Genomic DNA, 24822 nt, shown 5'->3' on the forward strand with positions numbered 1-24822 from the left:
GAGGACTGAATTGACATTTATTCCTGCATTCTGTTCTCCAGATAGTAGTGCACATTCCATACTAACCAACAGTTGAGTTGCATTGTCTTAGTGTTACCTGGTCTCTTACCTACACTGCGAACATGGTTAGTCAATTTTGCTCATCGACCACCACAGCTTTATGCTACATTTCAGCTTTTTGAGCTGGAGAAACAAAGCAGCTCACCAGCTTTGTATGTTTTGTCCCCCTGTTACTAATCCTTCACTGTTTTGTTCTTTACACTTTGGTGCATCTGATGTTGTGTGCCCTATTGCAATTAGATCTTTGACTATACCATGTGTGCCAAACTTTATATCTAGTTTTAGGTAGTGGCTAATTCCTTTAATTTCAGTCAGTATGCACAAGATCACGAAAACTTCTCAACACTAACAGTGCTGCATGGCACAAGTTGAACATGGAGGCCTGACACAGATGTGTTTTCATGTGGGACCTAAGGATGCCAAATGTCTTCTCAGAATATTACTCACTATCTGTTTATATTGAACCTTGAGGAAATTTCTTCCACCCTAAATATTGCCCCTGACATACAAAGAGGCAGAGCCAAGGGGAAGGAGTTCCCTGTCAGGAATTTTCACAATGCCAGCCTCTCTACTACCCAATGACTTGGATGCAAGGATGAATCAGGCAAAAATGTAGGGGCTTCCAGGTCTATGTTCTAGCCTGAACCTCCATCAAAATACCAGCACAGATGAGTAATAAATAGAGCCAACTGAGACTGGGCAACAAAGACAATATTTTCAAAGAACATCTTGTCAGCTCTCCTTTCTCCCCGCAAACCGCTCCCCCCGCCCCTCCCCCCACCACTACCACTCCAGAAGCGGGCACCCATGCATTCATATTGGTAGAGGCACCTACCCAACAAATACTGAACAGGCAACTCCGCCCTAACTTTGGAATCAGGATCAGAAGTGACCAATGTCTAATCTGTTGCACTTGTGCTGGTAAAGCAAGGCCATGGGTTTTGGCTCCAGTTTTACAGATCCTTGTACCAAGCTTATTTTTATATACATGTTGTGAGGTTAATTCAAACTAGCTTTCAAATGTTGGCTTGAGGGAAGAGACAAAGTTAACTTTAAACAAACACAGACAATCTCCTAGAATTTTCCATGGGTTGAAATGGTGTAAATGGCTTAAAACAGTAATTTCTTCAAGTTTTCCGCTATTTGTTTACCAGGCGATTGGGAGGACCAAGTGGAAATTTAGAGCCAATGTGACTTATTCAACTGACTTTATGACAGTCAATTATTTTGCATCTGTCAGTTATGAAAAATCAAAACAAGTGAACTATTTGTGCTTTGGCGTCAAACTTTGTACTTGTTCCTAAAATTACATCTAAAAGATCATTGGCACGATAACACATTGACCCATTATTAGAAGTTTATTTCCATGATAAGTAAGAAATGATGAGCATTGTGCACATTTACTCAGGATTTACTCAATCCACACACTGCTAATTTCTACAATTGATGAACTTAAGCAGCAGAGGAGCTGAGTTTGAGGACTAAGCATAGAGTTTATCAAAGAGGAAACTTTCTGTGTACACTTTCTGTCGTAATAACACATCTCTTCTTTCTAAACACTTTGGAGGAAGAGGAGTAGGAACATCAGGAAATGACAGCACGGGAGTTTCAAGGATACAAGAGGAAGATTTTCAGGATTTGTTAATACATGATGCAGTGTAGTGACACCAATTTTGACTTTAGAGGTATGATGGTAAAGTAACTAGATTGTTATGTAATGTATCTAGATTATGTAATGTACCTAGATTGTTATGTAATTGAATCATTCCAGGCACAGAGGACAGAAATCAGAACTTAATAATTTCTCTCTTAATTTTCCCCCCACAAGTTGAGCTATTTTAATATACAATCATATATAATGGCTGTGATCTTTGCAATGCTAAGTGGTTACTTTTATTAATATAAAAGTAGAAAGGTAGCTGTTGGGTACTCTGCTGGTTACCTGTTTTGATATAGGGGAGACGGTGGTGTAGTGGTATTGTCACTGGACTAATAACCTGTGGTATTGCCCTGGGGGATATGGGCTCGAACCTCACCACAGCAGAAGGTGGAATTTGAATTCAATTAATAAATCTGGAATTTAAAAAGCTAGTCTAACGATGACCATGAAACCATTGTTGATTGTTGTAAAACCCAACTGGTTCACTAATGCCCTTTCGGGAAGGAAATCTGCTATACTTACCTGGCCTGGCCTACATGTGACTTCAAACCCACAGCAATGCGGTTGACTCTTACGTGCCCTCTGAAATGGCCTAGCAAGCCACTCAGTTGTAACTAACTGCTACAAAGTCAATAGAAAAGAATAAAACTGGACAGATCACCTGGTATCGACCTAGGCACCAGAAACGACAATGGCAAACCCAGCCCTGTTGTTGCCGCAAAGATGGCTAACTCCAAAAATGGGTGTGGGCATTACAAGTCATGCTGCCTGCTGTTTGTAATGATTGCTGTGTGTAGCTAGCACTACCTGTGCTGTTCATTGGCTGCATGCTTCCACAGTGTTCCAATGGCTAGTGCTGCCTAAAAGCAGCCTGCACCTCTTAAATGGAGAGTGCATTGTGGCTGCAAGAAATGGTGGGATTTTTTTGAAAAGTGAATTTGGGCTGTGATAGCTAGAAGAGTGGCTGAACATGTAAGAGAGCATACACCAAGGTTTTCTGACAATGCACTGGATATCTTGGTGTAAGACATGGGGGGGAGTGACATCCTGTACCTGCAGAGGGACAGGAGAGTCTTCAGACATATGCTGAGGAGGAAGAAGCAATAGCAGAGGTCAATGCCAGGAGTGTTGGCCCAAGAACATGGCTTCAGTGCAGGAAGAAGTTTAATGATCTGACACGAGTTATCAAGGTGAGTGAGTTTATCTTCTAATGGCATATCTTACTAACTGTACCACTAACCTCATCCACTGCTCAATTCACTTCACCCCCATCACCCACCTGTCAACCATCTATCAATTAGGACTCAATACTTCAATTCATATTCTCTACCTCACCCTCACACACTTAGCAGTGTTGCAAACCTTGCATTCACAACTCACAGCTCACACACACTGGCAGCTGTTCAAACATGACAGCCACATCAGTCAAACATTTTGCAGAACACTCACTGACACACTTTCTTACTCCTTGGAAGAGGAGGTGGCACATTGCAGCAGACAAGAACTGGAGTTGGACAGGTGCATCTGCATATTTTAACCTCCATGGAGGAGACAGTGCTTGCCATCATGGGAAGGAGCATTGCTGAGATTGTGGCCAGTGGCGGGACTATAGGGATCGATGATGATGGTATCTGTATACCTAATCCTCCTTCTCCCCCCACCCGCCCACTTCTCCCTCTTCCCACAATCTCTTCTGACTCACAAGGTGCAAATAGTGTAAACACGTACTTCTTACTCTTTCCTCTCCCCACGTCATAATCCTACCCATGTCCCATTTTCATTTCAGATACCCAAGAACTGGAACATTCCCAGAGGAGGAAGAGGCAGAAGACAGTGTCGATGAAGAGACACCTTCACTCAATCTAACACTCAAAGACCTTTAAGAGTGATGTCCCTTTACGATCTTAGTATGCTAATAAGCTACGTGCCAGGATGCAGTCATATGACTACAAACCTGAGGCACTCTGTAGCTGTAACACCTAGAGGCAGGTCCTGTAAATAGTTTGCTCTGTACAGTATATAATAGTTAGCTGTAAATAAACCTTTTTTTGAGATCTTCAACCAACTGGACTGCACACACCTCATTTATGTTGCATCAGACAACATAAGAAGAACTCATTACAGGCACCAGGTCAGAGACAGTGGCTGTTCATATTTTAGAGGCTAGGTTAGAGGAGGGATCTGCATGTGATGAGACACTGGACACAAGTGTTCAGGAGCCAGGGTGGGAAGAAAAGATAGTGCAAGTGCCAGTTTACCAGAGGGTGAAATCACACAGTAGTTCTGCTGCAGAGGATTCAGATGGGGACTTCGATGGGCCAGACTACAGAAGAAAGCTGATGGGTGGGCATAACCAAATGCTTGGTGCTCAGGAAAGCCTGCCAGAAAATCTGTGCACAATGTCAAGGAGCGTAGAGGAGTCCAACTTGGAACAGGGCTTTGTGCAGAGATTCAAGCCCATCCTATCATCATGGAATGGGTGGTCACCTCCATCAGCATACCTGTGGGATCTACCATAATGCAGCATCTAATGGCTGATGTCACAATTGCATTGTAGCAAAAACAGCTTTCAGTGCAGCAATTTCCATCAAAGGTCTAAGTGCTGTAGTGGAAGCTCACACTGCTGCCTTGCCATCACGGCTCTGGATACCACTGTTCAAAGGGGCTCCTGGGGTGTAACAGCAATCCATCAATCTGTTCTCCAACAGATCAGTAGGATTGCTGAGGAACGTTCCCCAGGAGAATGGCAGATGCCAGTAGATCTACGGAACGTGAACCTGTTGTCCTCTCTCAAGATGACAGCATTCCTATTCCCAACCCTGCCACTCCCCTTGTTATTTTTATATGCATTGAATTTATAAATTTGTACTCGAATGTGTGTTCAGGTGGTTTGCATTTTTGTGTTGTCAGCAAGAGAATGATGTGATGATCAATGACAGAGGAAAGGTGAGGAGTATGGGAGCATTGGAGAATGAGGTGTTGTGGTTGAGAATACTGGTACAGTTCATGAATTATTTGATCACTTAAGAGTCCAGGCAGAAAGGGGTTACGTTCTACCCTCCCTGCCTCTTCCGCTTCCTCAGCTTCCTGTTGCACTTCCTCCTCCTTCACTTCCTCCTCCTCTAGTTCCTAATGCACCTGCCCCTCAGTTTCTCACCTTACAGGTGATGGCAAAGGCTGTTCCTCATAAAGGCCATGTTGTGCAGCATGCAACATACTACTACAAATCTTGATACCCACTCAGGCTGGGTCCTGCAGAGCTCCTCCACAGAGGTCTAGGCAGTGGAAGTGTTGCTTGAGAATGCCGATGATATGCTCCATAATGTTCCTTGGGGCAGCAGGGCTCTCTCATTGTAGGCTTTCTGTGCACTTGCGCATGAGTTCCAGAATAGAGTCATGAGCCATGTTATGAATGCATAACCCTTGCATTCCAGTCGCCAGCCTTTGACTTGCCATGGTGGGTCTATTACAGCTGTCACAGAGGATTGCCGCAGAATAAAGGACTAGTGACTGCTACCGGGATAATGGACATTCACCTGCATGATGTGCTGCCTGTGGTCACAGCTGCAAATTGAGAGAATGAAATACCTTTTGGTTCTTGAAAATGGCTGAGTTGACATGAGGTGCATGCATGGCGATATGCATGTAGTCAGTGGCAACCGGCACCGTGGAGAAGCCTGCAAACTATGTAAATCCTTGTACTTACTCCACCTGCTTCTGCACCAGTAATATGATTGCTCCCTAAAGACTGTCCTGCTGAAGCTCTTCTTCCCCTCCTCCTCCTCCCTCTTCTAGCAGCTTGTCCTGCTCTGTGTGGCCTCTCGTCATTCTCCCTGTCATGTTCAATTCCCAGAGGAAGCCCTACCAGCCCACCCATGGCTGGAAGCAATTTGTTTCAGCACAAGCTTTTATAAGCACCAAAATCCCTCTGAATACCAATATTTCCCAGTCTCTTACCATTTAATAAAATTCTGCTTTTCCATTCTTCCTACCAAAGTGGATAACTTCACACTTCCCCACATTAGACTCCATCTGCCAATTTCTCACTCAGTAACTTAACAGCCCTTTGCAATCTCTTTACGTCCTCCTCGCAGCTTACTTTCCCATCTAGCTTTGTATCATCAGCAAACTTGGATATATTACAATTGGTCCCCTCATCCAAGTCATTGATATAGGATTGTAAATCTTCTTCTTCTTCTTCTTTGGCCTCCTTGTCTCGGGAGACAATTGGTAAGCGCCTGGAGGTGGTCAGTGGTTTGTGGAGCAGCGCCTGGAGTGGCTATAAAGGCCAATACTAGAGTGACAGACTCTTCCACAGGTGCTGCAGAAAAAATTGGTTGTCGGGGCTGTTACACAGTTGGCTCTCCCCTTGCGCTTCTGAATAGCTGAGGCCCAAGCACTGATTCTTGCAGCACTAAAAAAAAGGAGAAAAGGAAAAAAGAACATCCATTTAATTCACAAAGTGCAAACAGCAAACTAAACCTCAATGTATGTAGTGTCTCTCCTAATCTCAGAAAGCAATTAAACTGTTGTAGTTAAATTTAGTTTTTAATAATAATGAACCACATAATGAAAGACAAGATCATTTAATTACTAACTTGGACACACTGCCAGTTAAAATAGCAGGACCCAAAATATATTTTGACTTTGTTTACTTCCATCATTGTACGTAACTAGAAAAAGACTTTAAATCGGTATTTGTTCAAAATGTAATTATCGTACAAAGCAAAACAAAAAGGACAAATGTGATTGCTGTTGCCCATTGTGAAAGCAAGCCTAGGACTAATTATATCAACTGTATTGTCTTCCTAGAAATGTCTTGAATGTTATATTAATGTTTATAATGCCATATTATGTTATATTTCATATAGTGTTGTTTATAAATGTGATACCAGTCAGAAAATCTTTCTAGGAATTGAGTTCTGCAGTAAAACTGTGCAGTAATTGACAGTCTGTCTGTATTGTATTAAACTAGCCGGAAAAACACAACATAGTAATTGCACACCACATAATCTGTTGCTACAATTCAACTAATTATTATACAGAGAGTAAAGAAAATAAGGTATTACTATTACGGTTTGTGTCCCTTTGCGATTTATTAGAAGAGCAGAAGTTGAAGCAGGAACAGCAGTTGTCTTTTTCTCTGAAATTTTAATTTTTAATGAGCTGCATATCCATGTTATTTCAGTTTCTATTAAGAAATGTAAAATTAATATGCACTCGTTCCTAATGAAGGTGCTTAAAAATAATCAAGGAATTGATTATTATATCCCAGAGGGCCTATCTCCCTTTCACACCAAGTCCCGTTCATCCATCACACCTGTGCTAGCTGGCCTACATTGGCTGTGGTCCAGCAACACATGATTTTCAAATCACTCTACTATGGCTTTAGCCCTCCCTATCTCGGTAACCTCCTCCAGCTCCACAAGAACAATAACTTGCATTTTAAAAACTCTTTATCGTAGTAAAACATCCCAAAGCGCTTCACAGATGCGTTATCAAATAAAATTATATACCATGCCACGTAAGGAGATATTAGGACATGTGACCAAAAATTTGTTCAAAGGGGTAGATTTCAAGGAACGTCTTAAAGGAAGAGGGAGGTAACAAGGTGGTGAGGATTAGAAAAGAAATTCCGGAGCTCAGGTCCTAGGCAGCTGAAGGTACAACCACCAATGATGGAGTGGTAAAAATCGCAAGTGGCCAGAATTGGAGAAGCGCGATGATCGCAGAGGGTGGTAGGTCTGGAACTCTGCACTACTCCAATTCTGGCCTGTTGCTTATCCCTAACTTTCACCACTCTGGATGATCTAGATAAGTACATGAGGGAGAAAGGAATAGAAGGATGTGCTGATAGGGTTGGATGAAGTAGGGTGGAAAGAGGCTAGTGTGGAGCATAAACATCAACACAGACCAGTTGGGCTAAATGGCTTGTTTCTGTGCTGTGCATTCAATCTAAATCTATGTAATTTACGGAAGTGCTCCTATTCTGAAGAATGATAGATGCCACACTGTGAAAGCTTTTGTTGTTAATTACTATAGGGCTGATTTTCTTTTGGCTTGCTATTTCAAGGAAGGGTTATCTAGTGCTGCTGCAAACATTTAACAGCCTGCAACAAACAATTAAAGGGGAACATGTTTTTTGATCCAAAAAGGTTTCACAAACCTCTATCACTCGAGACAGAGTGAGAATAGAGCAGCAATGTCTCAGAACACTGAGGCTTCCTGATGCAGCAAGGAAGGTGCGACTGGAACAAGTAGAGCATAGAATTGTTGCCCTACTTAGCATTCCAGTAACCTTCGCCAAAAGAGGAAAGTCCACGTGTGAAGACCTGACAAGATTAGCCAAGAAAAAGCTACTCATCATCACCTTGCAGAAAATTAAAATATGCATGCTTTAAAGTATTTTCTCACACAAAAACTACAGCCTTTGGAATGCTTGCCATGTATGCTCATTCTGAAGCAGGACACAATTTGCAGTTGTATCTTTACCTGAAACTGCTGGCACATTGAATTTTTAAAAGGGCTACATCCAACAAAAATAATCCTTGCAACTAAATCTAGTTGTATGATGTATGTATGTATATTTACATCACAATGGGCTACAAAATAGACACTTTGTGCTTCTAACAATGACAAAACCTTTACTGTTTCCCTGCTTGTAAAAGCAGGCTGCACAGTGGCGCCGTGGTTAGCATCGCAGCCTCATAGCTCCAGCGACCTGGCTTCAGTTCTGGGTACTGCCTGTGCGGAGTTTGCAAGTTTTCCCTGTGATCGCGTGGGTTTCTGCTGGGTACTCCAGTTTGCTCCCACAGCCAAAGACTTGCAGGTTGATAGGTAAATTGGCCATGGTAAATTGCCCCTAGTGTAGGTAGGTGGTAGGAGAATTGAGGGAAGGTGGGGATGTGGTAGGGAATATGGGATTAATGTAGGATTAGTATAAATGGGGCGTTTGTTGGTCAGCACAGACTCGGTGGGCCGAAGGGCCTGTTTCAATGTTGTATCTCTCTATGACTCTAAGGAAGCAAGCAAAACATCATATTATGCAGCCAGTAACCTAACATATATTTCTGCACCGTTTCTATTGGTAAGCTTTAAGAACCAGACACAGATCTCATTGCAAAAGCAAAATACTGCAGATGCTGTTAATTTGAAGTAAAAACATAAAATGAAATACTCAGCAGCTCAGGCAGCATCTGTGGAGAGACAAATAGAGTTAATGTTTCAGGTTAATGAGCTTTCATCAGACTGACAAAAGGTCATCAACCTAAAATGTTGGGCAGAATTTTACTGGCCCCAGGAGGCAGGCTGGGAGGCATGGGGGTTAATAAAACAGTGGGGAGACATGTAGGGATGGCTCCCTGATGCAGTCACATCGCTGGGGAATTTTCTCAATGGTGGGCAGCTGATTTGCATACCTAAAAGCCTTAATAAAGGCTATTTTACAGAGCCACCGGCATTTTGCCAACGGCTGAGTGGCCCACTGCCACGTGGGTAAGCCACCAGCTTAACGGAGGCAGCATTCCTGCGGCAGCCCGTGGGCAGGGGGTGGGGGGAGGGGGAATTGGAGCCAGAGGCTCCATGGCACAAAGAGGGGGCTGCAGGCAGGGAAGGCTGTCCCCACAGCACCACCAATCCCCCGGAGGAGTTTCCCCTCCGACCCTCAGACCCCTGAATATTTTATTATTAATATATTTACCTAGAGGTGCCCCAAAGTCTCTGACTTGCCTCAACAGTGCCCACCCCTCCCACTGGCGCTGCTGAGGCTTCAATGTGGCCAGCCCTCTGATTGGACCAGCAGCATCAGGAGCAAACCCGCCATCTTTAACAGGACGGTGGGCCAGCAGGCCAATTAGGAGGCTGCCTGAGGTAAAGTCGCTGAACCAATCCACTGCCAACAAGTGCAGGTTCAGGACCTGCTTTTTGCCCAAACATTGAGGTCTCAAATCCCACAGTAAAATTCAGCCCATTAACTCTGTTTCCTTCACAGATGCTGCCTGACCTACTGAGTAATTCCAGCATTTTCTGTTTTATTGCAGGTGTCACTGCCTTCCAAGAAGCTAGCGCTTCACAACATCTTCATTACTCACCCCACCCACTGCAAGCACTCGCACACGTACATCAATGATGCATAGTGACACCCAGCTGCCCAGCTCAAATGACTGCAGATATGTCATATAATGTAAAGGCCCAGGCAGACTTCAAATTAATTTCACACGGACTTGCTAAATGATACTGAACTCAGTAGCTTACAGTTAGATGGCCATGGTATTTGGGGGCCAGAATACAGATGCCTTCTTCTTTATGGATTTTCAGCTGAACTTTTGGTGAAACTTTCTTTACACTCAGTTTTTTTGTGAGATAAGAAGGACTGGAATATATATAGAGCACTTTTCACGACTGGTGGATGGCCCAAAGTCTTCTTTCTTCGTTGGCCCCCTTGTCTCCAGAGACAATGGGTAAGCGCCTAGAGGTGGTCAGTGGTTTGTGGAGCAGCGCCTGGAATGGCTATAAAGGCCAATTCTAGAGTGACAGACTCTTCCACAGGCGCTGCAGATAAAATTGGCTGTTGGGGCTGTTACACAGTTGGCTCTCTCCTTGCACTTCTGTCTTTTTTCCTGCCAACTGCTAAGTCTCTTCAACTCGCCACTCTTTAGCCCCGCCTTTATGGCTGTCCGCCAGCTCTGGCGATCACTGGCAACTGACTCCCACGACTTGTGGTCAGTGTCACAGGACCTCAAGTCGCGTTTGCAGATGTCTTTAAAGCGGAGACAGGGACGGCCAGTGGGTCTGATATCAGTGACGAGCTCGCTGTACAATGTGTCCTTGGGGATCCTGCCATCTTCCATGTGGCTCACATGGCCAAGCCATCTCAAGCGCCGCTGGCTCAGTAGGGTGTATATGCTGGGGATGTTGGCCGCCTCGAGGACTTCTGTGTTGGAGATACGGTCCTGTCATCTGATGCCAAGGATTCTCCAGAGGCAGCGAAGATGGAATGAGTTGAGACGTCGCTCTTGGCTGACATACGCTGTCCAGGCCTCGCTGCCGTAGAGCAAGGTACTGAGGACACAGGCTTGAAACACTCGGACTTTTGTGTTCCGTGTCAGTGCGCCATTTTCCATCACCCTCTTGGCCAGTCTGGACATAGCAGCGGACGCCTTTCCCATGCGATTGTTGATTTCTGCATCGAGAGACAGGTTACTGGTGATAGTTGAGCCTAGGTAGGTGAACTCTTGAACCACTTCCAGAGTGCGGTCACCAATATTGATGGATGGAGCATTTCTGACGTCCTGCCCCATGATGTTCGTTTTCTTGAGGCTGATGGTTAGGCTAAATTCGTTGCAGGTAGCCGCAATCCTGTCGATTAGTCTCTGTAGACTCTCTTCTGTGTGGGATGTTAATGCAGCATCGTCAGCAAAGAGGAGTTCCCTGATGAGGACCTTCCGTACTTTGGTCTTCGCTCTAAGATGGGCAAGGTTGAACAACCTGCCATCTGATCTTGTGTGGAGGAAAATTCCTTCTTCTGAAGACTTGAACACATGTGAGAGCAGCAGGGAGAAGAAGATCCCAAACAGCATAGGCGCGAGAACACAGTCCTGTTTCATACCACTCAGGAAAGGAAAGGAGTCTGATGAGGCACCGCTATGCTGAATTGTGCCTTTCATATTGTCATCCGATCTTGGTCTGAAGAGACCACATCTACTGACGAGGTCAAAGGCTTTGGTGAGATCTATGAAAGTAACGTAGATGGGCATCTGTTGTTCGCGGCATTTCTCCTGTTACTGGCGAAGGGAGAACAGCATGTCAATGGTGGATCTCTCTGTTCGAAAGCCACACTGTGCCTCGGGGTAGACACACTCAGCCAGCTTCTGGAGTCTGTTTAAAACAACTCGAGTGAAGACTTTCCCCACTATGCTGAGCAGGGAGATTCCACGGTAGTTGTTGCAGTCACCGCGGTCACCCTTGTTCTTATAGAGGGTGATGATATTGGCATCGCGCATGTCCTGTGGTACTGCTCCCTCATCCCAGCACAGGCAAAGCAGTTCATGAAGTGCTGAGAGTTAGCAGGCTTGGCACTCTTGATTATTTCAGGGGTAATGCCATCCTTTCCAGGGGCTTTTCCACTGGCTAGAGAATCAATGGCATCACTGAGTTCCAATTTTGTTGGCTGTTCGTCCAGCTCATCCATGACTGGTAGAGACTGGGCTGAGTTGAGGGTGGTATCAGTGAGAACATTTTCCCTGGAGTACAGTTCTAGATAGTGCTCCACCTAGCGGTCCATTTGCTTGGGTTGGTCAGTGATCGTGTCCCCTGATTTAGACATGAGGAGGGCAATCTTCTTGATGGTTGGCCCAAAAGCTCTCTTAATGCCATCATATATTCCTCTGATGTTTCTCGTGTCGGAGGCCAGCTGAATACGACTGCATAGGTGTTGCCAGTAGTCACTTGCACAGCGCCTGGCTGTTCTTTGTGCAGCACTTCTGCCTACTTTAAGTGCTACGGATGTTAACTCACTGGGAGCTTTCTTGTAGTTCAACAGTGCAGTGTGCTTGGCGGCTATGAGAGGTTCCAGCTCTTCAAAGTGAGATTGAAACCAGTCTGCATTCTGCTTCTCATATTTGCCAAAGGTACTCATTGATGAGTCATAGATGGCATCTCTGATGTGGGCCCACTTGGTCTCTGCATCCCCTGCAGGAGTGTTTTGAAGGGCTTTTTCAAGTGAATTTAAGATATTCTGTCAGTGTTGATGCACGGGCAGCCCTTCTGCTTGGAGTGATGCAGCTTCTTTGGTTTGAGTCTAACTTTGCTGCACATCAGGGAGTGGTCGGTGTTGCAGTCTGCACTGTGGAACCTGTGCGTGATTTGGACACTGTTTATAGAGGCTCGCCTTGTGACGATGGGGTCCAGCTGTTGCCAACGACGTGATCTTGGGTGCCTCCATGAAACCTGGTGACAGGGTTTAGTATGAAAGAACGAGTTGGTGATGCAGAGGTTGTGATAGGTACAGAACTCAAGCAGTCTCTGTCCATTCTCATTCATCCTTCCAATGCAATAGCGCCCAAGGCAGGAGGGCCATGAGTCATGGTCGGCCCCAAACCTGGCATTAAAGTCCCCCAGCAGGAACAAATGTTCGGTATTGGGAATGCTACTAATGATATGATGGAGTTCCTTGTAGAACTGGTCTTTAACTTCAGGTGGGGAGCAGAGTGTTGGAGCATAGATGCTGAGTAGGTGTACTGGACCAGAGGCGGTGAGCAGTTGGATGGACAGTATGCGTTCCGAGCCATTTGAAGATGGCTCTATCATGCTGAGCAAAAAGAGTTTCTGATGGCGAAGCCCACTCCATGCTGTCTTGGTTCTTCAGGGTCCCTACCCTGCCAGTAGAAGGCATAGTCTTGCTCTCCTAGAGATCCGCTCACAGGGAGGCATGTCTCCTGAAGTCCTGCAATGTCCACATTGAGTCCACCGAGTTTGTTGTTAATGATGGCGGTCTTCCGAGAGTCGTCGATTTGTGTAAGGTCTTCCGACAGGCCAGGACACATAGTTCTGACGTTCCTGCTTGCAAAACGAAGGGCTGGTACCTTCTTTCCTCTTTTTGTCATGCTGTTTGGTGCGGTGTTACAGTCCACTTGTCGGGCAATGACCCTGAGCTCCAAGCACCCATTGAAGCAGGTGGACTGTGGCGGGACAGACCTTACTGACCGAGGGCTGCCCGGTTTGAGGCGGGCGGTAGCTGTCCAGTGAGATGCGATGACCTCTCCCACCAACAAAGGCAACCTGTGACACCCAATCTCTATGCCAATTGAGCTCGACTTATAACCCGTAACTGCTGCCTTCCGTGTTGTTTTGGTCGTTGTGAGGCGCCTATGCAGTGACCTCTCCATGGCACATGCCTGGGCAGATGTATGGAGGTTGTGAGTTGCCCAAGCGTCAAAAAACCCCTCTCGGCCTTCCTAGTGGGGTCCAAAGGAGTGCAGAGCACGGTGTTTAGCATCAGTATGGGTGCAGGAACTGCCGGAAACATGCCAAAAGTGTCACATGACCGCCTTAGGTGTTCCGCTCCGGATTTTCTGTTAGGGTTTACTCCCTTAGCCTTGGTCTCTCCTGAGACGCCCACAAGGCAGTGGGGTTGTTAGCTCCTATCCCTGAGCAGGGGCCCTAACGAGTTGGAGAGGGAAGGGGGTGCAAGGAGGAGGGGGTGCGGGGCGAAGGGGGTGCGAGGGGGAGGAGAGGGTGTGCGGGGGAAGGGGGTGTAAGGGGGGAGGGGCTGGGGGGGGAGGGCGATGCAGGTGGGGGGAAGAGGGAGCGGGGGGTGCAAGGGGGAAGGGGGTGCGAGGAGGAAAGTGAGTGTGAGGGGGAAGGGGGTGCAGGGGGGAAGGGGTGCAAAGGTGGTGCGAGGAGGGAAGCATCCGGCGGGGGCTCGCGACCCTGGCGAGCGGGCCAGCCCTCAGCCTGCACGGCCTCCTTGATATCAGCGTCCTCCAGGCTGACGCAGCACTCGTGGTCGCCATCCAGCTCATGGTGGAACATCTTTCCCGGCCCCCAGCAGTGACGGTGGAAGGGCGACCGAGGCTGGATTGAGGCCCTGAGCCTCGACGACTGCGTCATGGGCACTCGGGCCACCTGCTCCTCATTATTAGCTTTGCTAAAATGGTATCTCGCTGCCTGGCGCCCTCTACAAATGCCCCAAAGTACTTTGCAGCTAATTAAGTACTTTTGAAGTGTAGTTACTGTTGTAATGTTGGAAACACGGCAGGCAATTTGCGCACAGCAAGGTTCCACAAACAGCATTGTGACGATGACCAGATGATCTATGTTAATGTTGTTGATTATTTGAAATTATTGCCTTTTGTAATAACAAAAATATTCCTTCTATATTTCTGGTCCAATAAAACAACAATGTGACAAAAAACTAACAAACAAAATCCCATCCAAAAACCTAAATTAAAAAAGCTTGTGTCCCTTCAACTGCTGCATTCCACATACACAATCCATGGCCAAGACAAAACAATGGCGAGAGTTGCTTCCACACTACTGCCTTAATTTCACCAGAAATTCAACGGAAACTTACGTGCACAAAAAAGGTTTCTGTTGCAATTCTGGCAACGTTCCGGGCAGGTTCAGGGAAATTCCCAGCCAATATTCCACAATTTCATACTTCACCCAAGACTGGAGCTCCTTTTTCATTCTTTAAGGGAACAGCTCAACATTTCGATACACTTTTCCTTCTGCGTTACTCACCTTTGTTCACATGTGCAGAGTTGGCACCAGGACCTCCCATTGAATCTATTCATTGCCTGGCAAAAGCCGCAATATTTAGGTGTGTAGGATGTCTGGGAGTGATCTCTCTGCTTACTTACCCTTGTTTAGAGCATCAGTGTGTACCTGTGTGACGACAGAACACAAAAATGCAGGGTATACCAGTTCACTCAAAGTTTTCTGTAACCAGCGGGTCCTGAAGGACATCAGTTGTTTACTTGGCCCTGACTAGCAAATAGTAATATCATCTGGAAATCATTTTTAGTTTTGACAACCTTCCAGTTATTTTATTACTGGTTCCCTGTTAATTATAGGAGGGTACATATAGAATATTTAATGGTATTTGGAGCCAATAACACATACTATTAGCCTGTTAAAAAATTTATTTTGTGTTATCTTACCTTTAACATGTGCTGTGAAGATCAAGCCACAAAAGCCCCTTATTTGCACACAGAACAAATGGAAAACGAAACTCTTGCACAAAATGTGTAAAACCAAACTATGTCGGCATAATCATGAGATGGAGAGGTTTGAGCAGGGTCAGTTGAGATTGGTAAATGCACTTGATTTCCAAGACTCTTCATGCCCAAATCCAGCCAGCAATATTCAGACTGCTGAATGAATAATTGGCCCTGATATTTCAAAAATGACCTTTTAATTATTTGGCTTTAATAGGGAAGTTTCAAACTGGCGATAATTAACTACAGAGTTCAGCATTGGCTGCATGTAATAATTCTCCTGCCTTTCCATATTATGTTTCATGTCCTGCAATAAATTATGACAATTACTTATAAGAGTTTTCGCTGAAGGAGTTGATAGTGGTATTGTTTTGAACATTGTAAGTACAGCTGGTGAACAGATAAAATAGACAAATATGTATTTTAAAACCAAGATTTATATGGATTTACAGATTCGTTGAAAATAAAACTTAAACTTTTGAAGTAATTTAGAAATTCTATGTATTGTATTTCAAAAGTCATGTTAGAATATTGAACTTTTAATGTTGATATGTGACTTCATTGGAAGTAAAACAATTTCACATTGGGTATTTTCCTTTGTTTAGAAACCTAGGTAAATGGCTGAACCTGGGGGCATGAAATTAATTTGCCCAGTACCACTCTATGAAGGCCTATCCAGGTTTCCCGGGGCAGGCTCCATCACCAGCCGCTAACTGCGCGACTTGCACAGCTTTCTCCAAGGATATGGGCCCCTGTGGTCACCGAGATATGTTGATTTGACACTATCCTGGCGTCACACAGGCCAACCAATTGATGTGACTCCGGGATCCCAAATTTGGTCAATGAAGGTCCAGGCAACTCCTGCATTGTTTAGTAGTAAAGAAAGAGGTGTGAAGCAGCAAGATGGGCCCTGCAGCAGTGTTATTTAAAGGGCCAGGCACCCTGCAAAGAGAGGGCAGAATGTCAGTGGCTATGTAGCACTGCGTGTGGGTAATATGCCTGCCATAGCTGAATAACTGGAGGTATGTGGAGGCAGTGGCAGGTGGGTGTGAAGCTGGCAGCATTGGTAGGTGTGTGAGGGTGAGGTGAAGTATCTGAATGTTAGGTATGAGTCCTGAGGGCTAGGGAATGCTGCTAAGTGAGTGATGTGGGTGTGGAGCATTGAAGTGTGAGAGGTTGGTGGTGGCGTGGGACGCAGATGTCATGTGAAGATGCAGTCACTGACATTGACGACTAGTGTGAGATCGTTAGACTTCTTGTGCCACAGCTGTCAGGTTCTTGGGTCCAGACTCCAGGAGTTGATCTTCCTAGCCATCTGCTCCCAATTCCTTCTGAGGGTGGTCCTTGAGAGTCTCCTGGAATCCTCCACGTGACCATGACGTTTCTCCTCCTGCCACCTGCACCACAAATGTCTCCAGCATCGCATCCATCACTACGGATCCCTCTGTCTGCCATGGTGTTCAATTTCCAAGAATTTCCATTGCAGCAATCTTTTTATGCAGCTTTCTTTTAAGAGACAGCCTGCCTTTAAGAAGAGCAGGTTGCCTGTACCTTGTGATTGGCAAGCAATGCTGCAATGTCCTTCTGCTGCATTCCGAGCTTACTGGCAGCATTAAGAAGCAGTGATCAGCACTGGAGGCACACCAGCTAGTGCCACAATCATTCAGATCAAGGGCTGTGCACAATTTTACATGTTGCCCACCTGAAATTGATACGTCACAAATTGCGACCCTCTGTCCGACAGTCTGGGGATACAACTTTCTAGCCCTAGATTTCTAAACAAGAGACATGGATTCATGTCTAACTCCAGTAGGCTAGATTTTTTTTAAAATATAAATTTTCTTGGACTGAACTAGGTCTCTTTGTACTGTGAACTTGTGGTACCAGCACTTGGAGTCCTGCAGAGGAGAAAGAGGCCAAACCACAATCAAAGACACAGAGAGGCACAATCCCTAAACCATGAAAATGCAGCTGCAGAAACACCAGAACAGCCAAGAAGACTGCTGTACCACATGCTCATCCAAGAGACTCTCAGCTAAAAGCCTGCACTGCCCCTTTTAAGCAATCCTGCCATCTACGTGGTGCAGAGAAAAAAGCTCAAAACACCTTCTGCAATACTGCACTCTACAATTTCCTAACCAAAGTCAACTGTCAATGTTTGCTCTACCTTATCCTTCACAATCAGAAAACATTCTCCAGCCAAAGTTCAAATAGAGTTCCTCACGTCTATTAGCCTGCTCTGTGTCATGTTATATTAGTGTCTTTTCTCACAGTGCTTCTCCTTATTACTGGTGTATTGTATGTAATTTTTAACCTCTAACCTGTGATGTCTTCTAAGCATTCTCTACACCGAAGGGGTATTATGCTGGCCAGCTGCTCGGATTCGGGTTCAGTGAAGTCCAGTTGAGATTCAGGCAGTCCTGTCTCATGAGACGATTATACAACTGATTCAGCAACTCGCTGGCTGGTCCTGCTCATTTTCTGGCACACTTACTGTCATCTGTACAAGGGTACTGGAGATGGTCCATCTCACTGCGAGATGGCAGCCTTATCAATGCTTACTCCAGCCATGCCTTGCTGGGCACTCACTCAGCATGTCCTTTGATTGGCAAAGGAAAATCAATGAGATCTGTGAAATCTTACTTCAAGTTCTCTCCAGCCGAGAACCACTTGGAGATTGAAGCCCAAGGTTTCTTGAACAGCAGTCTGAGCATTCACAAGACATCTTGATGCTCCACTGCACCAAAGTTGCCACAAGCTTTATGGTAGACTGCAGTGCAAACAACCCTTCCTGCATAATTCTGTAGATGTAGATAGTGTACTTCTCTGTACTCCTGGCCAAAATATGCAATGTATTTTGCATTGATGTAAGTAATTGCTATAGACAATTCTGCTCAGACAACAATTTCCTTTTATAATCAGGTCCTGTGATGTCCAAATCCCGAGGCACTGCAGCTGAAGGACTGAGCTGGCCCCCTAGCCATCATATTCCTCCTCTTCTGCCACCACCTGCTCCTTCTCACTTGTGCACTGTGACTAACCAGCTTATATTTTCTCAAATTCACTACCTCCAAATAGGTGGTACAGTATCTTTGGCTAGCATTCAGCCACATTTCAGGTGGATCTGGATTTAAATTTTAAATGAGCCCTAATGGAGGCCAATCAATTACACTCCTTTACCCTCTGATTTTACTTTTTTAGCTGCATATTGTGACACCACAAGTCCCAGTCAGAATGGAGATGATTGGGTAATTCCTCTGTCAATTGAGCCTCGAGGCTACACTGCTTTGAGTGACTGGGATTGATTTTACACAAATAATTTGTATTATGTAACTATCCTCCACTTACTGCATTTTGCAGAATACAAATGCTTCATTAGATATGCTCAAACAACATGCACAAGATAAGCAAATCCTGAGGATCAGAAGTAAACAGCCATTTGAAACGATTCACAGTGTATTGTTTATCCCCATTTATGAGAAAACAAGGATTTTCTGCCTTATATGTGCTACATTTGCATAGTGTGACATAATCATAGAATCACTATGCTTACTCAGGCGAAGTTTGTTCTGTTAAATGGACATGCATTGTCCTGGCTCCAGCAGGTCCTTCACCAGTGTCAGCAGGATAACATAGGTCAGCAGACACAATGTTCAAAACAATTTGTCTTTGAAAGGTAAGGAATATCCCATGATGAATGTAAGTGAGGACACAGCATGCTGCAAGGAGCTGGCATAACTTCAAAGAGGCATATTAGACATAGATAGATTGGTATATATATCTGAATCACATTTTCAGCTGTTCAGATAGTCTCTCAGTAACAACATAAATATTTCAATGTGCTAATTCATAATTTGTCTTTTGCAGATTAACTCTATTCAGAATCAGAGCTCTCTGTCCTATCTTCAACCATTTCCCACTGTAACCCAGCAACTAGTTCTTAAGACAGTAATCAAGTATATAATTGAAAGGGAAAACAGCTAAGATACACAAGCTATGTACAGATTAAAACTCTTTGGAAAACATGTGAGGGGTAACATTCTTGGTATCATGCATTATATGAATGTTCACTCAACATTATAGGTTTTGATGACAATAAGCAAACTTATTCAAGAGATGGCCATTTGTTCTACGTTAAAATCCTAGTTCCTGGAAAAGTAATGGTACAAAACAATTATTTTCTGACGCACAGATGTTGAGACTGATGGGAGAGCTATCCCAGAGGACCAAATGTCTCATTACAGTCCAGGGAGCAGAGAATCTGAAAGATCAAGCAGGGTTAAAACTTAATATTTAAATAGAATGGAACAATTGAAGGGTGTCCTTTACCAATATCATTGAGATTAGGGTTGGAAGAGAAATGTGAAAGCAGCAGCTGGACCAAGGAAAAGCAGTAAAAAAAAATCTCACATGTTGTTGCAGTTGCCAGACCTAGGGTAAAGTTTGCAAGAGTGCACTCCCTCTGAGCAAAGCTTGATGGAAACATGGATTAGAAAATTGGGCACGGTTGTCAACATGTCTGACCTGTACCACACTCAGTGAAATTGGCTACAGTGCCCTCGACACATGATTCTTAAATCCATGCTCCTGTTGACTGAGGCTCTCCATCAGGACAGCAACCTTAAACAAATACAGATAAAGGAAAATCAAATTTAACAATCCCAATTTATCCCCATCTGAAAGCAACATTCTTGGTGGCTGCAGTCTTCAACATTAATAATGGCTATTCTACTGTGTTAAACAACACATAGCTGGTTTATAGAATGTGATTTATTGCAGACCACTTTATAAGAAGGTAGATATGAGTTAGTGATCAGAAAAAAAACAGATAGGTGTAAATTTTACAAATTAGGGCTCCCAGTGCAGATTCTCATACAACAGGAAAACAGGTTGGACGTTCAGACAAAAATGTTAGCATACGATTCACGGCCCAACAAATTTTCTGATCAGACAGCTGCACATCAGATAAACTGACTTGAATGCCTGATTGTCCAATCTGCCTTCCTGTTGAATGAGCTTCCATGCCAGTGGTCTTAACTCATAAAATTTACTTGGTAGAGGGTAAGAGTTAGAACTGGAGATGAGAAAAACATCAAGGAGATTAGCTGAATTACTGCAACAATCATGAATACTGATCAGGAAGGCCAACTGACAAGTTGCTGGAGATCAGATAAAATCACAAAAGGCTTTGCATTTGTACTATTCTAATCAGAAGAAGATCCATTATTAATGGTGAATACTGTAGCTACTAAGAGTATTGCTTTCAGAAGAGATCAGGTTTGTTAAATTTGATTTTCCTTCAAAAATTGTTGAAAAGTTCTATTGGGCTACTGGGGGAAAGTAACTGAGACAGAAAATGAATTTAGTGATGTGTAAAGGAAGAAGGACTTGCATTTCAATGGCACCTTTTTATGACCACAAGATGTCTCAAAGTGCTTTACAGCCAATAAAGTACTTTTAAAGTATAGTCACTGTTTTCATGGAGGAACTGCAGCAGTCAATTTGCAAACATCAAACTCCCACAAACAGCAATGTGATAATGACCAGATAATCTGTTTTTGTGATGTTGATTAAGAGATAAATATTGGCCAGAACACCGGGGATAACTCCCCTGCTCTTCTTAGAAGCAGTGTCGTGGGATTTCTTATGTCCACCTGAGAGGGCAGATGGGACCTCGGTTTAACATTTCATCCGAAAGCTGGCATCTCCAACAGCACAGCACTCCCTCAGTGCTACACTAAATTGTAATTAATTGATTAAAGAAGCTAATGTGAGTAGCCAAGTTGCCAGAACGTATACAACTGCCTGGATAATGTTTTGATTGGACTTTGGAATAAAACATGTAAAAGGGAAATTGGAAGGAGGGAATTTGGATTTCAGTGAGAAGTTGAAGACAGGATTAAGATGACTGGAGATAGAAACGGAATCTAGATTTGAGAAGATCATACAAATATTATAGATGAAATAGTGGATGTAGCATTTACAATTTAGGTATCTCAGAGGGCGTAGTAAATTGTAAATATTTTGATTGGTCTTTCTTGGTGTTGATGATGTCAGCTGGGAGAAGCACTAGCAAGGATAAGGAGCTGTCATGACCAGGGTTCTGCTATTGTGGTTCATTTGATGGCCATACCTTACATTAGGAGCAAGTTTCATAACAGTTAGTGATAGAGCAGAAGAAGAAAGTTTGATGAAAAATTGGGGAACTAAAATGGCGGACTGGGGAGAAAAACATACAGTTGGGCGGCACAGTGGCGCAGTGGTTAGCACCGCAGCCTCACAGCTCTAGCGACCCGGGTTCAATTCTGGGTACTGCCTGTGTGGAGTTTGCAAGTTCTCCCTGTGTCTGCGTGGGTTTCCTCCGGGTGCTCCGGTTTCCTCCCACAAGCCAAAAGACTTGCAGGTTGGTAGGTAAATTGGCCATTATAAATTGTCCCTTGTATAGGTAGGTGGTAGGGAAATATAGGGACAGGTGGGGATGTGGTAGGAATCTAGGATTAGTATAAATGGGTGGTTGATGGTCGGCACAGACTCGGTGGGCCGAAGGGCCTGTTTCAGTGCTGTATCTCTAAACTAAACTAAACTAAACAGTTCAACAGTATGCTTATAAAAATAAATGGGCTATTGCCTTCATAAAACAGCTGCTAAATAATTTCATACAATTGTGGTAAGCATTCAGAAACTAACATTTGCATTGCATAATTTCCACAGCCATAGTTTCTCTTTATTTATTTTCCATTTGGAGTAGTCAGCAAATATCATGCTAGCATGATTGAAATTGGGAATACATGTGGGGAATCATGTACACCAACAGCATCCAATAAAAAAAAACAGCATCCAATACCACTGTGTATCATGTTGGAGCATTCATAAGTCTGATTCTAAGACAATGCTTGGGATTGTGACTATTGATAATAAGTTAATGAAATAACCTTGCCACAGACTGTCCTTCATCATAACAAAGTATATTATGACTTGTTTACTGTGTATGGGTTAAAGAGGGTTACAGGGCAGTGATTCCACAGAGTGCTTCTGGTGAGATAATTAACCACAAGGGAACAGTTTAAGAACTTTATGAATGTCAGCAGATTAATTTACTACTTTAACTGATAGGTAAAGTAATATTTTTAAAACGGATGGTGCACTTTTACATTTTAAGTACCATTGGTTTCTTTAAAAATATTTTTGTTTGCGTGGGAACATTGAATTCAGTAGGTGAAAGGGTACTAAGTATGATAGCAATGCCCAGCTTAAAGTATATGTTGTCACATGATTGGTATTATAATGTTTACTGTTTTCTAATTAGCAGATCACCGGGAAGTAACTGGGTATCACATATTTCATGGAGTGATTATAGTGGCTGGGAGTGTGTAATTTAATGGTATTCTGGAGCTCATCTGGTGTTATGTAAACTTCAGGTTGAAGGTTGAACAGTTACAGTCATGCCCTTGAATGTGGTGCAACCTTGACTGCATTTGCCAACATGTTTAATTCCTTTATATATGTGGTTCAGTTCTGTTCACCTTTACAGAACTTCCTCACTGAAGTTTTCTTTTACAGGGTTTGCATCTTCTATTACTGCTGTCATTACATCACCAAGCATTCCATGCAATTTCTCAGCGAATGACAACTAAAAGAAGATGCTTGACCATCTTTATGAAGGAGTCAGGTAACAAGAAAATGAGTTTTACTGAGAAACAATAATTTTTAGTTTTGTACAAACTTAAAACACACGTGGGGGCTAGTATTTCCACTGTATTTTGTTTGTAGTAAAACCATGAATATGTTCATTATATACAAGTTTACATATTTCACTACAAATAGTGAAGAGTGGAAATCCTTCCCCCATTATATAATATACTCTGGACTGGATTTTAAGGAGCCCTCAACGTCGGGATCTGTGGCGGGTGTAGCCTGAAGATGGCCCCCGATGAGGTCCGTCATGGACCACGACGCTGGCAGGGCTCGACTCGATTCTCCCGATGGCAGCAAGGCACTGTGGTGACCTCCCTGGTGCTGGGCAATGGGACCACAATTTGAATATTTAAATCAATTAAAATAATTAAATTAAATAAACTTACATTGCTTCCTGATATCCCGCTGAGATCTACAGCCAGCGGTCGGCATTCCCTCGCCTTCGGATCCCCGTCCGGGGAAACGAGGCACAACCCTGGTGGGGAGGGGGGAGGAGGTACGTTTATCAGTGTGGGGGGTGGAGAACAGCATCAACTTAACGTCATGGGTGTAGGGGATGGTGTAGTTTAAAGCTTATGCAGTTTGGGGGGTGGGGGAGGTCAGATGGTAAAGGACAATTTGGGGGTAAAGGGCAAATAAATAATTTAGTTGTTATGGGGGGGGGGGTGGGAGAGGGGCAAAAGAAATGTTTTTACTTAATTTAATTCATTCTATCTTTAAATATTTAAGTTAGCTGATAGGGCTAACAGCCCTTTAAAAATGGCGTCAACGCTTGCACACAGGCAGCTGACACCATTGCCGGGGACAGACAGCCCGCACCCTCCATGTGATTGGAGATGGAGGGATGGCCCGTCCCAGCTATTTAAATGAGCCGCCGCGCTTGGAATTGCGGCGACTCTTTGGCGGGTAGGCCGCCATTTTTGAAATCCAGCCCTCTGTGTTAGAGAAGTATCACATCCTGTGTATATGATAGAATCTATATATAGAAGTATTATGTCTCTGTAACTCGTTTAGATACTATGGTACAAAGGTATGACATTCCTGCACACGTTTGCTGCGAATCCCCTCCGGTGGGGGTGCTCCTGCTCAGCCAGCATAACTTTAGTGCAAATGCTGTGGAAACCCAAGAAATGACATAAATGCTGTTTATGTCATTTTTTATGGGGCTCCTGTGGTACTACCAGTCAAAGGTAAACTGAGTGGGAGAACCAGTGGAGAGGAAATTTACAGCAATTATTTAATATACTGCTACAGAAGTGTGAATCTACTATATAATAAACTCGCTGGACAGGTCCCTCCATTCCATTTCAAAATACACAGAAAATCCCTTGTGTCAACCTCTCCTTTGAGTACTTTTCATTCTAAAACCATCCGCATTTACCTGCAATATCTGTTCCCGACATAGATATTTCTGCAATAGGCTTTTACATTGTCCCAGATTTTGCGTCAGTGTCAAAGGGACATTGCTCGATAAAAGCTGCCCACAAAGATTTAGTGGGCTCTGGAGTGTAGATTTCCTCATTTTTTATGTCACTTTGAATCTGGTGCTACCTGTAGGGGATCTGTGGTGTCTAGCAACAAGGCTGATCAGCCAATCAGATTGAAGGATTCTCACAGAGAGCCAAGCAGAAAGTGAAAAGCAGGGAATATAATTCACATTTAAATCATTGTACAGAAAGTAAATTAAAG

The sequence above is a fragment of the Heterodontus francisci genome, chromosome 13 (genome assembly GCF_036365525.1).
Source record: "Heterodontus francisci isolate sHetFra1 chromosome 13, sHetFra1.hap1, whole genome shotgun sequence".
Lineage (NCBI taxonomy): Eukaryota > Metazoa > Chordata > Chondrichthyes > Heterodontiformes > Heterodontidae > Heterodontus > Heterodontus francisci.